This window comes from Rousettus aegyptiacus, unplaced genomic scaffold (genome assembly GCF_014176215.1).
Source record: "Rousettus aegyptiacus isolate mRouAeg1 unplaced genomic scaffold, mRouAeg1.p scaffold_m13_p_18, whole genome shotgun sequence".
Taxonomy (NCBI): Eukaryota; Metazoa; Chordata; class Mammalia; order Chiroptera; family Pteropodidae; genus Rousettus; species Rousettus aegyptiacus.
In genome coordinates this window covers 19,996,177-20,008,072 of record NW_023416293.1, presented here as the reverse complement: position 1 = coordinate 20,008,072, position 11,896 = coordinate 19,996,177, and the positions used below count along the sequence as shown (strand labels likewise).

Here is an 11,896-nt window from a genome sequence, read left to right as displayed (position 1 = left end):
TGTGCCTGCTCAAGTCTGCTAAGGTCCCTCTAGTGAATTTTTCACTCGAACTTTTTAATTAAAAAAAATTAATTCACCCTTTAAACAACTTCTGTCTCTTTATTAATATTCTATATGTGGTGAAACGTTCGCATAATTTTCTTTAGCTTTTTAGACATCATTTCTTTTATTTTTTTTTTGAAACACACATAAAATAACTGATTTAAAGACTTCATCTAGTAATTCCAATGTCTGGACTTCTTTAGGGACAGTTTCTATGTATTTTTTCTGTGTATAGGCTACACTTTCTTGATTCTCTGTGTATGTCATTAACTTCTATTAAAATTGGACATATTTAACAGAAATTGGACATATTTATCCAGAAATCAGATTCTCTCCCCTACCCCAAGGTTTTTTGTTTTTGTCGTTTGTTATAGTAGTCGTGTGTGTGTGTGTGTGTGTGTGTGTGTGTGTGTGTGGCTTTTCTATAATTCTGTAAAGTCTACATTCCTTGTCATGTGTGGCCATGACTGTTTCTGCTTGGGTGAGTAGAGGAGTATTAATAATGGCTCAGTTTCGGGGAGATCGGTCAGGATGGCGTAGAAGGCAGAGGCTGTGCCTGCCTCCCTTGCGACGACAGCAAAATCAGAACAAAAATACAGAGCAACCACTACGCCGAGTCCCCCGAGGCCTGGCGGAACGGCTAGGTCCCCTCGAATAACAGGCCACCTCAAAACGGTAGGCGGGGGAGAGACGTGACGCCGCGGGGTCCCACGGCCGCGTGTGGCGAAGAGAATGCGGGGCTCTCTTGGCTGCAGAGCTCCCTGCCCGCCACCCAGGAGTGAGGGGTCCCGCCGCACACCAGGCTCCCTGGCCCAGGGTCTAGTGCCGGGGAGAGGAGACCCTACCACCTCCGGCCGTGAGAACCAGCGAGGTTCCGCTGGGGGACGCGCGGGGTGGCAGTGACACGCGGGTGGCGGTGACGCGCGGGGCGGCTGGCGGCCGAGGCCTCCTCTTCAAGGGCCCGCGTGAGGACCACGGCCGCGCTCGCGCAGGGCTCCAGCACCCGGGCGGGCGGGCGGGAGGCGCTGAGCAGCCGGGCTTCGGCGCGAGGGCTGGAGGGGCGCCTGGGCCCCAGACATGGGTGCAGGCGGAAGCCACAGTCTTTGTGTCGAGTCCTCCCCACTCGCAGCATGGGAGCACAGGCGACTGGCTCCCTGAGACGCCGCCCCTCCCAACGCGTGGGCACCCATGCTGCCTCGGGTGGTCTATTCCACACAAACTGGCTGTCTCGGCTCCTGCTGCAGACTTTCTTAAAATCTTGCAAAGGCTCACAAAACCCAAAAAAGCAGCTGAAGGAGTTCATCCATACGAAGCCGATATTACAGAAAATATTGGAGGGACTTCTTTAAGAAGAAGAAAAAATATATCAAAAGTCTAAATAAAGAATGGCAGTATCTACACATCTATCAACAAATACTTCAAATGAGAAAGAACTAAATGCTCCAATTAAGAGATAGGGTGGCTGAATGGGTAAGAAAACAAGATCCTTACGTATGCTGCTGTAAGAGACTCACTTGGGACTACAAGACACACAGAGACATAAAGTAAAGGGACGTGAAAAGATACCTCCAGATGGACTTAGCAGGTGCTGTGCACAGCGGAGTAAGCCCGACAGAGGAAGAGGAATGGCGTATGATTTCATGTACATGTGGAATCTAAAGAACAAAACAAACAAACAAAAACAGAAACAAACTCATAGCTACAGAGAACATTTTGAGGATTACCCGATGGGAGGGGTTTAGGGGTAGATGGAAAAGGGGGAAGGGATTTAAAAGTAAAAATTCGTACTTACAAAATAGTCATGGAGTTATAAAATATAGCATAAAGAATATAGTTAATAACATCGTAATAACTGCGTATGGTGTTGGAGGGGCACTGGATTTATGGGTGTGATTGCCTTGTGAGTTACATAGACGTGATTGCCTTGTGAGTTACATAGACGTCTAATCAGGATGCTGTACACCTGAAACTGATATGATGTTATATGCCAACTATAATTTTTAAAAATCATTAAAAAAAGAAACAACAACAACAAAAAGTAATAATGGCACAATTTCTTAAATGAAGAACCAATAAGTCTCCCAGTTTGGGCTGAGGGGCTCTGTGGACGTATCGGTGATTTGCTTTCAACGCTCAGCTAGCCAGTTGCCTCCAGGCCAGACAAAGAGGAGCGTTCGGGGTTTTTTTGATCTCTCGTAAGTGTGTGTACAATCCTGGGCGCGCTCCTGGCCTTCTAGCTTGCCAGGAACACGTCTGAGCTCTTAAAAGCCCCTGTGGACATCTCATCACCCGATTTGTTTTGTTCGCCCCAACAGTGATTCGTCACCTCAGACGGACACCACGTTGATCGATAGCCTGCTCTTTTATTCGCAACTCGCCTTCGGACGTCCGCGTTCAGGGTGATCACCTGCACTCTGCACTTCTCAGAACTGACCTCCTTGGCGTCCCCGTCCCGCTCAGTAAGTAACCAAGAGAGACCACGACGAGTGAGGTCTCAGTGCGAAGGCACGGAGAGTTTCATCGCTCAGAGACGCGGCTTTCAGAATCCTTGCCGCCAGAGATTTGAGACCTGCGGTCTCCTGTCCTACGGCCCCAACCTCATCCCTGTACCACAGTCCAAGAAAGCCTATGTGCAGAAAGTTAGGGCCATAGTGAGGTGTTATGGACTGAAAGTTTATGTACCCCCCAAACTCATACATGACTATATTTAGAGACAGGGCCTTTATCGAGGTAATGAAGTTTAAATGCGTTCATAAGGGTGGAGCCTGATCCAATATAAGGTCCTTGTAAGACGACACAGAGATCTCTCTTTGTCTCTGACATGGGCGGCACAGTGAGAAGGTGGCCATTTGGGAAGGGGGAAGAGGATCCTCACCAAGAGCCACATCAGCTGGCACCTTGATTGAGGACATCCAGCCTCCAGGACTTTGAGATCATAAGTAACTGTTGTTTAAACTGCTCAGGCTTTGGTATTTTATGGAAGATTTTTGTTTGTTTGTTACTTTTCTCTTAGGGAGCCCATCATTCCACTCTCTGGTAATGATATTTTTCATATATTTTGTCCAGTGTCCTAGCTTTGCATGTGTGTCGCAAGAGGGTATGAACAATCCCAGTTAGTCCATTACAGCTGTGGCTGGAAGACTTTTAATAAAGTCCCTGTTTGCGCTTTTGGGTCTGACAACACAGGCAGCAGCAGGACAACCCGCTTCCGGCCTTGGAGCGCGTTACCTCCTTCTCGCCTAGCACAAACACTCTCTGTAAAGATCGTCTACCTACAGGAATCCCAAACATAGTTCCTGGCACATCTCCTTCCTGTCCCTCTTCACACAGCATCCCCACGTTTCTGCTTATAGCATCCGTGGTCTGCTCCCCGTGGTACATGCTCACGCACACTGGATCCACGGGACAGTCCCTTAAAACCATCCTGTGGCTCCGTATCCCAGGAAACTGGTGCTTACACTCCCTTCTTGGTTGTTCAGAAAGCAAGTGAGCATATTTAAAACTATGAACACTCTTTTTCTTTAACTCATCATTTTCCTTTGTCATCAGTGATGAATTTTATTGTTCTATGGAATCTTTGTTTTACAGGACGTATTTGAGAAATACTACCTACCTCTGCGGGAAAGCTTGGATGTGATATCAAGTTACTTTAACATCCTATGTTAAGGAAATAGTACGTAGTCGATTAATGTCGCGCTAAGCCTTAAGAGCTTCAATGTCTTACCAAAAATAAGACAGTGTTATTGTGAGAATCAAATGACGTAATACTAACTGAAGTGCCTGGCTCATAAGGGGACACTCGACGTGTGAGTTCCTCTGATTCTACCTTTATTTGTCAAATACGAGAATTTCAATCGGAGCTCTAAAACACCCTATCCAATTGTCATGCACTTTTACATTTGTGTCATTTAAAAAATTGTTAGCTTCATATTCAGGCTCTGACCACAGAGGGCCGTTTTTTGGTTGTTGTTTATGTTATGTTCAGCATGTGGTGGCCTGTCTCTATGACGTAACGAATAAGACGTTTGAGTAAATATTGGTCTGAATAGCAGGTAGTATAGCTCACTGTGTTTGGTACTGATTGCTCATTTCCTGCAAAAAAAATTATTAATTGATCTCTATGGAATTTGAAAAGTGTTGGAGCTATGTATGACCTAGTCCAGGGATCCAGGAGACTCGTTGAAGTCCTTGAATAGAGCCTGCTGCCCACCCCTGTGTGCCCCGGCGTGAGCTTCGGCAGCGCGCGGAGCGGGCGGCGCGGGTCCGAGCGAGGCCCCGGCCAGCCCCGCTCCCGCGGGCTGCTGCGCTCCGCCCGCTCCCCGCTCGCGCCCCCGAACCCCACCAACTGCAGACCAGACCTGAGCCTTCTCTCTCCTCCTCACTCTGTTTTGTTATTTGTACATTTCCTTTAATATCCTGCGAGACCCATTGGGCAGGAGCCACGCTTTATTTTTGTTTGTTTTCCTGGGGTAATAATAGAGTACTTGACAATAAAGAACTACTCAATACGCGATGTTAGTTACCACTTTGCTTCGTCACGTTAAAACGACATGATTAGGATTTGAAGCTTTATCTCAGCTGTGCGCTTGCTTTGCTCCAAGTAGAAAACTGAGACCCGGATAACAATAAAACATACTTTTAATCTACAGCACCCATTACGAGTTAATCAAGAACAGTGACTATATCAGTGTATTTCACATAGTTAATATTCAATACGTGTTTGCTGAATTATGACATTAAAATTTTATAGAGGATCGTACATATGTTAACATAGTCTAGTATTAAATAATGTTAAAAATAATCATTTTAAATAAACTTTATAATAAAGGATTTATATGCTACGGTTTATATTTTGAAATTTTATTTTCTATTAGCATCCCTCCAATTTAAGAGATAAATTACCTTTATTTATATTTAGAAACATATCAATATTTTTTTAGTCTTTGAAAATTTATTTCTGCAAATTATTAAAAAAAATCATAGCACTTTATGTTCAAAATGCTTTTTTTTCACCTTCACTGTGAGGACATGCAATAATTCTAACAAGAAAAATCAATATTACCAAAATTAAGAGGTGAACAGAGGTGAAAATCATTTTTGAGTGACTTGTTTTTTTTTTTTTTTTTTTTTTTCATAATGAGTCAGATATACCTGGCCTCTGTCCCAAACTATTACTAAGTCCTGACTCAAAGTTCCTCAGTCCTGGAAATGAAGAAATCGCTCTTAGTCGAATGTTTTTAGAAGAGTCTTTCAAACAGGTTAATTAATTTTTTCCATTGTGCTTATCTTCTTCTAAATTTGATTTTTGTGTTAGAATTATAAGAAGAGATTTAAGCTGATTGATTTGAGAATAATTGGGCGTGCTAAGTATTTTTGATGGCTATAGTAATAAAGCAAATTCTGTTCATGGAGAAGTTATATCACAATGCCCACAATTTTAATCTTCTAAATGCAGATGATTTTCACTTAATTCTGATTCATGGGTCATATGAAATATGACACTTATAATCATCTAGCTCCTGAAATATTTCTGTTGAAGATTGTTTTAATTTTATGAATCGTACATTAACTCTCTGAGAGCAATTTTTTTGTCTATTATGTATTCTAAGTTATGGATAATAAACTAGAATGCTATCCATTTTTATGAATTTAGGTTATTCCCATCAAAGGATTTGCTAATTAATTGTAAATTTTTCTATTGATTTTCTTGGAATTTATTATACTTACTCTTTTGTTGTATAATAATGTCCCTTGCAATAGTGATCATTTTTTTATACCTTTCCAGTAATCAAGCTATATATTAATACTTGTGTTATGCTTTGGTCCCAAATTCTGAGCAATGTTAAATGTGCAATGTAAAGAAAAAAATAAGTTCATATGTAACAATCACTGCAGATAATTTTGTGCAATATGCAATAGTTGGCAAAATCGCTGTCGTGAAGAAAATACGTGTCTCCCTGCTTCCTTTGTCTGCAGGTAGAGGAAGAGAAGACTAGGGTTTTAAAGCCCCTACTGCTTTTCCATGCTTCTCAGTGACAGGGTCTGGAGCAAACTTTCTGTTAAATAGCAGAACATATAAATGAGTCTTTGAATGTGTAATGATAGTTCTAGGCATAAGGTAAAAATCAGTAACATTTTAATTTAAGGGGAAATAAATTTACTTAAACTTTTGGAACTTGAGGCAAGAAACAGTTAACAAGAAATTCTCCATCACAAAGATGGCGGGCAAGCTTTTAAGAATAAGAATGTTTAACCTTCAAATTTTGGAGCAACATGGTACTTGGACATAATTGATAATAACCCAAAATGTTCAGTGAAACCTGTCATGCCAACTGGTGACTGTATTACAAGAAGTTGGGCACTGTTGTGAGGCCATCCATTCTCGAGCTAGTCCAGCTGATGTGGGCACAAGGAGAGCCCCTGTGAGGGGCAAGAACTCTGTCATCATGTAACTCCGAACTTGGACAAGGTACTTAGATTTTCTCACATGTCAAATTAACAAGCTAAGTACTTTCTAACTTCCGTTTTTGCTTTTAAAATGTTATCATTCTAACTGAATTTAAAGCATAAAGATCTCATTACGCTTGAGTCATAAGGGATGACCACATTCAAGAAGCAGAAAGAATAAGAAGAATACTGGATAGTGGAGAGGGTATGAGAGGCCATTGTTTTAGAACAAATAGAGCAACAGGAGAGCCTCGGGGCCAGGAAGCTGGAGCGTTGTTTAGTGCTGCCTTGGCCTGAGCGGAACTTTAACTAAAGGAGCGTGAGAAAATGGTGATCGGATTATCTTGAGAAAAATGTTGAAGCCAGACGAGAGTTTGGACTTTGTTCTGAAAAGCGTTTGTAGGTTTCTGAGATTTTTGAGAACATTTGTGTTATTTGAGTTATGACCTGAGACAGCACAAGTTCCTCCTTCGTCTGGCTTTACCAACTAAACATCGACACAGGAGTGCTAACCTTTAATGTAACACGGGCTTCCGTGGCACTTGGGGGAAACCTATGGAGGCATTTTCAAGGTAAATTTATTAAATGCGCAATATTAAAATGCATAGGATACAAAGGGCACTATCGCATATCTATACTTAAATATTTTTATAGCCCTTTACATAATGTATATATATACACACATATATATACACACACACCTGTCTATACATATGTACATGTACACATGTAAACAAATTTGGGATGCAATAATACATGTGCTTATTATATCTTGTCCATAATTAAATATGTAATGGCATTATCTTGCACATCAAAGATCTAGATGTAAATCTATTCAACATGGATAGATGATGAACATAGATGTTATTGTAGGATATCTCCAAAAGCTGTAACGAGACATGCAAACATCTATGCTTCTAGTAGTGACAAATCCACGTACACTGCTATTACTACTGTGGTTTCTTGACAATTGAAAGAGATGATAATTTTGGTTGCGGTTTAGTGAAAATAACCCATCCATACTCAAGAACTTATTGAATTCTAGTTCTTGGGCCTCAGGTGGAGAGTCTGTGCTGTAATCGATCAAATTAGATGAATGAGATTGGGAACATGATATGTTTGAAACATCCTAAACTAAATACATCTACTCCTTTAAAAATTTTCAGATTACGCATTTAAGATTTTAGACAATTAATAAATGTAGCGACAACCCAAAAGATGCTAAAATACATTGTTTTCCCTAAATAAAATCCTTTAATTATATGATATTTTTATCGGAAAATAAGCATAAGACTCATTAATAATTATAAGCAACTTATTGGTAGTTAGTTGAGGCATTATCTAGAAGACTTAGTAGAATGTGTGTTGTCTCAAAGAAATTTGCCTTTGTTCTCACCTATTAGAAAATAAAGATATTTCGAAGAGTGGCAACATTCAATCGGATTTATTTCACAAATTCCAAAACATAAAATAGAATCAATTTTATTCTAAATTGTAAACCAAAATACAGGTTAATTCCATCGTATTAAGAGTTTACTTCTCTACGTATCTTTGGGTGTTAACAGTTTCTCCTGTAATATGTCCAAATCATGGCCACAAATAAGAAGAATAAATGTTTTCTTGTTCACTGTCAAAAATGGCTTTAAAGGAAATTTGTGTAGCGAGGGGGGGCTTTTCATTATTCTAAATGCGCAGGATAAAATGCTAACAGAAGGTAAAATTATATTTTATTTTTAATTTGAATTACATGCTGTCTCACAGAAAATAAACTACGCTATATTTAGTGTTGTAATTAGGAACCAAATTATCTTTTCTTATTGATTTAATGCAAGGCTCAAAAAGAAAAGTGCTTCAGTTGAAATCGCCTAAAAGATTCTGCCTCTCACATTACTCTTGGGTGTTCATTTTGCAAATAGTTGTTATTTATACACACAAAATAAGTACTTTTCTTTATCCATGTAGAAATATTAGAAAAGTATCCATTTGCTGTTAGAAGAAATAATAGTGATAGGACAATTAATTATTTCAATGCTAAGTGCATTGAGTTCTGCAATTTTGAAATTTCTTATTGTAATATTAGGTAGATAAGATATTAATATTAACTGCAATTAATAAAATCTGTTAAAATAATATCTATCTATCTGCAGTCTGCCTTTGCTTCCCTGAAACTGTAAGCAAAGATCAAATTTGTAATGGAACTGCTTTGTAAATCCAAGCGAGTTTTATGGGAAGAAAGGAGATGCTAGGTAAAACACAAAACATCTCCAACATCTCAAATGTGAAGCTTTTAAAGCAGCGGTCCCCAACTTTTTTGGCGCAAGGGACCCGTACTCCTATGAGAATCTAACGCCCGATGATCTGGGGCGGAGCTGAGGCGCTCATGCTAACGCCGGCAGTGGCTGCAGATACAGTTGAAGCTTCACCTGCTGCTCACCTCTCGCTGTGCGGTCTGGGGGGCGGAGGACACCTTCTTTAAAGAAAGAAGTTGACTAATGTCTCAGAATGTCCACTTCATACCTAACCATGTGGCGTGCTGCGGGGACGCGGAGTTAGAAAAAGACGTTGTTCTTACCTTTAGGAGGCACACAGCTCAGCTCGGAGACATGTCCGTGGTCAAGCTTGGCTCTGGATGGTCTTTATGAAATCTAAGACCCAGTGATTGGGACATGATACGAGGAACCAGAAACAGATCTGGTGTTGGAGGAGACACATTAAATAAATTACATGGAATATGTAATTTAATATACAATGTATGACTCCTATTTCAAGGCAGGATGGAACTCTAACACTGATTCTAGGGGCGGTCAGACCCCTGTTTTCACATGTGACCAAGGTCCCCTGGGATGTGATTGTATCTGGGAAATGTCCTAGGTCTCTTTAGAGTCTTATGAGGGAATAGTAGCATCTCTCAAGGTAGCCCTACAGGAGAGAAGGCCTAGCCGTGGACCTGGAGTTATGCAGTTGGACAGGTTTGCTAAGGAAATCTTGTCTCCATTGAAACAGTATCTGGAAAAATGTCTATTTTGTATCCTGTGCATGTAATGACTGCTCAACTCACCTGCTCCATACAAACATGATTGACACATGGTCCCAGGAGCTGCCATGGTAGACCTATCACTGCATTCATGCCAAGGCTGTGCTTTTCCCAGTCGATAGCGGAGGGTGCCAGAAGTGTTGGCCTATTCCTGTAGTTTGTGGAATTCTCTAATAAAGGACATGGGTCAAGGGCACCCAGCTGTCAGGTTGAAACTTGCTTAGAACTGCGGCGCAGACTGAGACTCTCGTTACCGCGTCTGGTCTCCTCTGCCTGCCTTTTCACAGGTATCAGATCCGCGTCAGAGTCCGACGGCTCTCCCTGCCTCTCCCATCCCTTATCCATCACAGCCATGTCCCCTGATACGTTTCTTGACTATCTAATCCCATCTTGACATCTGCTTCTCAGTGGCCCCAAGCGAACATGGGAGCCTATCTCCAGGTCACCCACCTCTTTCTCTTTCTCAATCGGAGGCACTTCATTAGGGTCCCATTCGTCCCTATCACGCTCTCTGTCCCGCCTTTGAACTTCCCCAGCCCTGACGAGCTCTTATCTGTCCGCTCTCATTCCTGCTCCCCATCGTTTCCTTCACACTCCTGAGTCTTTGGTTTTATGTCTACTTATCTGACTTGAGTTTAAGAGGACGTACTTTCAGGGGTGCATACCTTCAGGGGTGCGCTGCCAAATGTTCGATGACAGACTCCGGGGGAGAGCCTGGATTTCCGGCAGTTGTGTACTTCCTTTGTGTGAAGACTCCTGCCACGGCCGACTTCAAAACACCAGCTCACACCACGGAAAATGCAGTTAGGAAGAAATATGCTCGATTAGCTGCGGTAAGTCTACACCACGTGACTTCAACACATCACTTCGCACGTTTCTTCTCAATCTACCCTTGCTCTAGAAAATCTCTTTGTATAAACGCCCCTCTTCTATCTGCCCTGGGTAGAAACAATGCAGACACCTAGGTTGGCGTGAATCATGGGCCCCTGAGAAGAATCTTTTTTCCTGCTCCCGGATATCATAAGTGCATTTCCAGAGCAAGAAATCTATTAGTGTCATTCAACGAACTTTGTTCCTGACTAAGGTGGTAAGAAAAGATTGGGTAGTATGTTTTTTTAAGGTAACATATGTGAAAGTATTGGCAGATAAATGAGATTTCAAGTCAGTTAAGAGTTAAAATATGTAATAAGTCTGAAACTACCAACCATTTTGCCATGTTTATTCATTTGTCCAATTTTATTTTACTTATGTCATCAAATATATGCTGTGTTATGTGCTAGATGTAGTGGTGAACAAGACGAAGTCTTTTCATGATAGAGGAGGGGTGGAATGTTTGTGACAGAATAAGTAATAGAAAATATGTGATCTAAGATACCAGGCAGTTTGAATGCTAAGATTCACAGAAGGAAGCAAAGATTAATTTAAAGTTTTCAGACTCCTGGGTATTAAGGCCACATAAAGATTTTATATAAATACATTTCTTATATTCAGAATTGCTATTACTTGTGTGACAGTGAGCTCTTGCTGTAAAGTTGTTAAAAAAGCCACAGTGTTAATTGTACAACTATTTAAAAATAAAAAAGCCTTCCTTCATGCTAAGAGGCCCTTTGCAGATATGGTGAGACAGAACGGTGAAGAAATACAGGGAAATGGATTGACCTGACAATTAGAGCAACGTCACGACCGATGACTTCTCTCATGGAGAGGGAAGAACTTCAGGTGGCATTACCTTCCCCACAGCTACTGGATTGGGCATAACAGCTTTCACGATAAACACTTGTTAATCTTCCCGTCATTTTCTGAGAAATTACTTTGAGCAGCGTTCCAAACTTAGGGGTTTGAAGTTGAGAAACTTAAGGTCATGGAAGTGAGTTGCCTTGTTCCCACAGTGCCCGACTGATTCCAGTATACTTCTCATTTATCTTGCCAGAATGGCTTCTACAAAATATATTTTCCTTGTAAATCTCTTCCTATATCAACATTACTGGAATGTAGTTCTCATAAACCAAGACCTTTTTCAGATCCCCAAAATATATATTTTTAACCAGTCCAAAATGATAATTTATTAACAGGAGAAAATACATTTTTCATTTCTTTTTTTAAAAAGAATCTATTAAATTTATTGAGGAGACACTGGTTAGTAAAATTATATAGGTTTTAAGTGTAGAAATCAATTATATGTCATCTGTATATTACATTGTTTGTTCACTTCCCAAAGTTAAATTTTCTTCTGTCACTGTATATTTGACCCTCTTTACCCTTATCTACCACTCCCCTCCTCCCTTTCCCTCTAGAAACTACTAAACTATTGTCTGTGTCTATGAGTTTTCTTTGTTTGTCTTATTCATTTGTTGCTTTCGTTTTTGTTTGTTT

The 11,896-nt window shown here is 40.8% G+C and overlaps 1 long non-coding RNA gene across 1 annotated transcript; it reads right to left on the bottom strand.

Annotated features, from left to right (window-relative positions):
* Positions 1 to 8,860: 8,860 nt before the first annotated feature.
* On the bottom strand, positions 8,861 to 11,600 carry LOC118613329. The gene is made up of 3 exons (XR_004955372.1): positions 10,189 to 11,600; positions 9,548 to 9,693; positions 8,861 to 9,180 (listed from the first exon to the last, which is right to left on the bottom strand). It is a non-coding gene; the product is annotated as an uncharacterized LOC118613329 (long non-coding RNA).
* Positions 11,601 to 11,896: the final 296 nt, after the last annotated feature.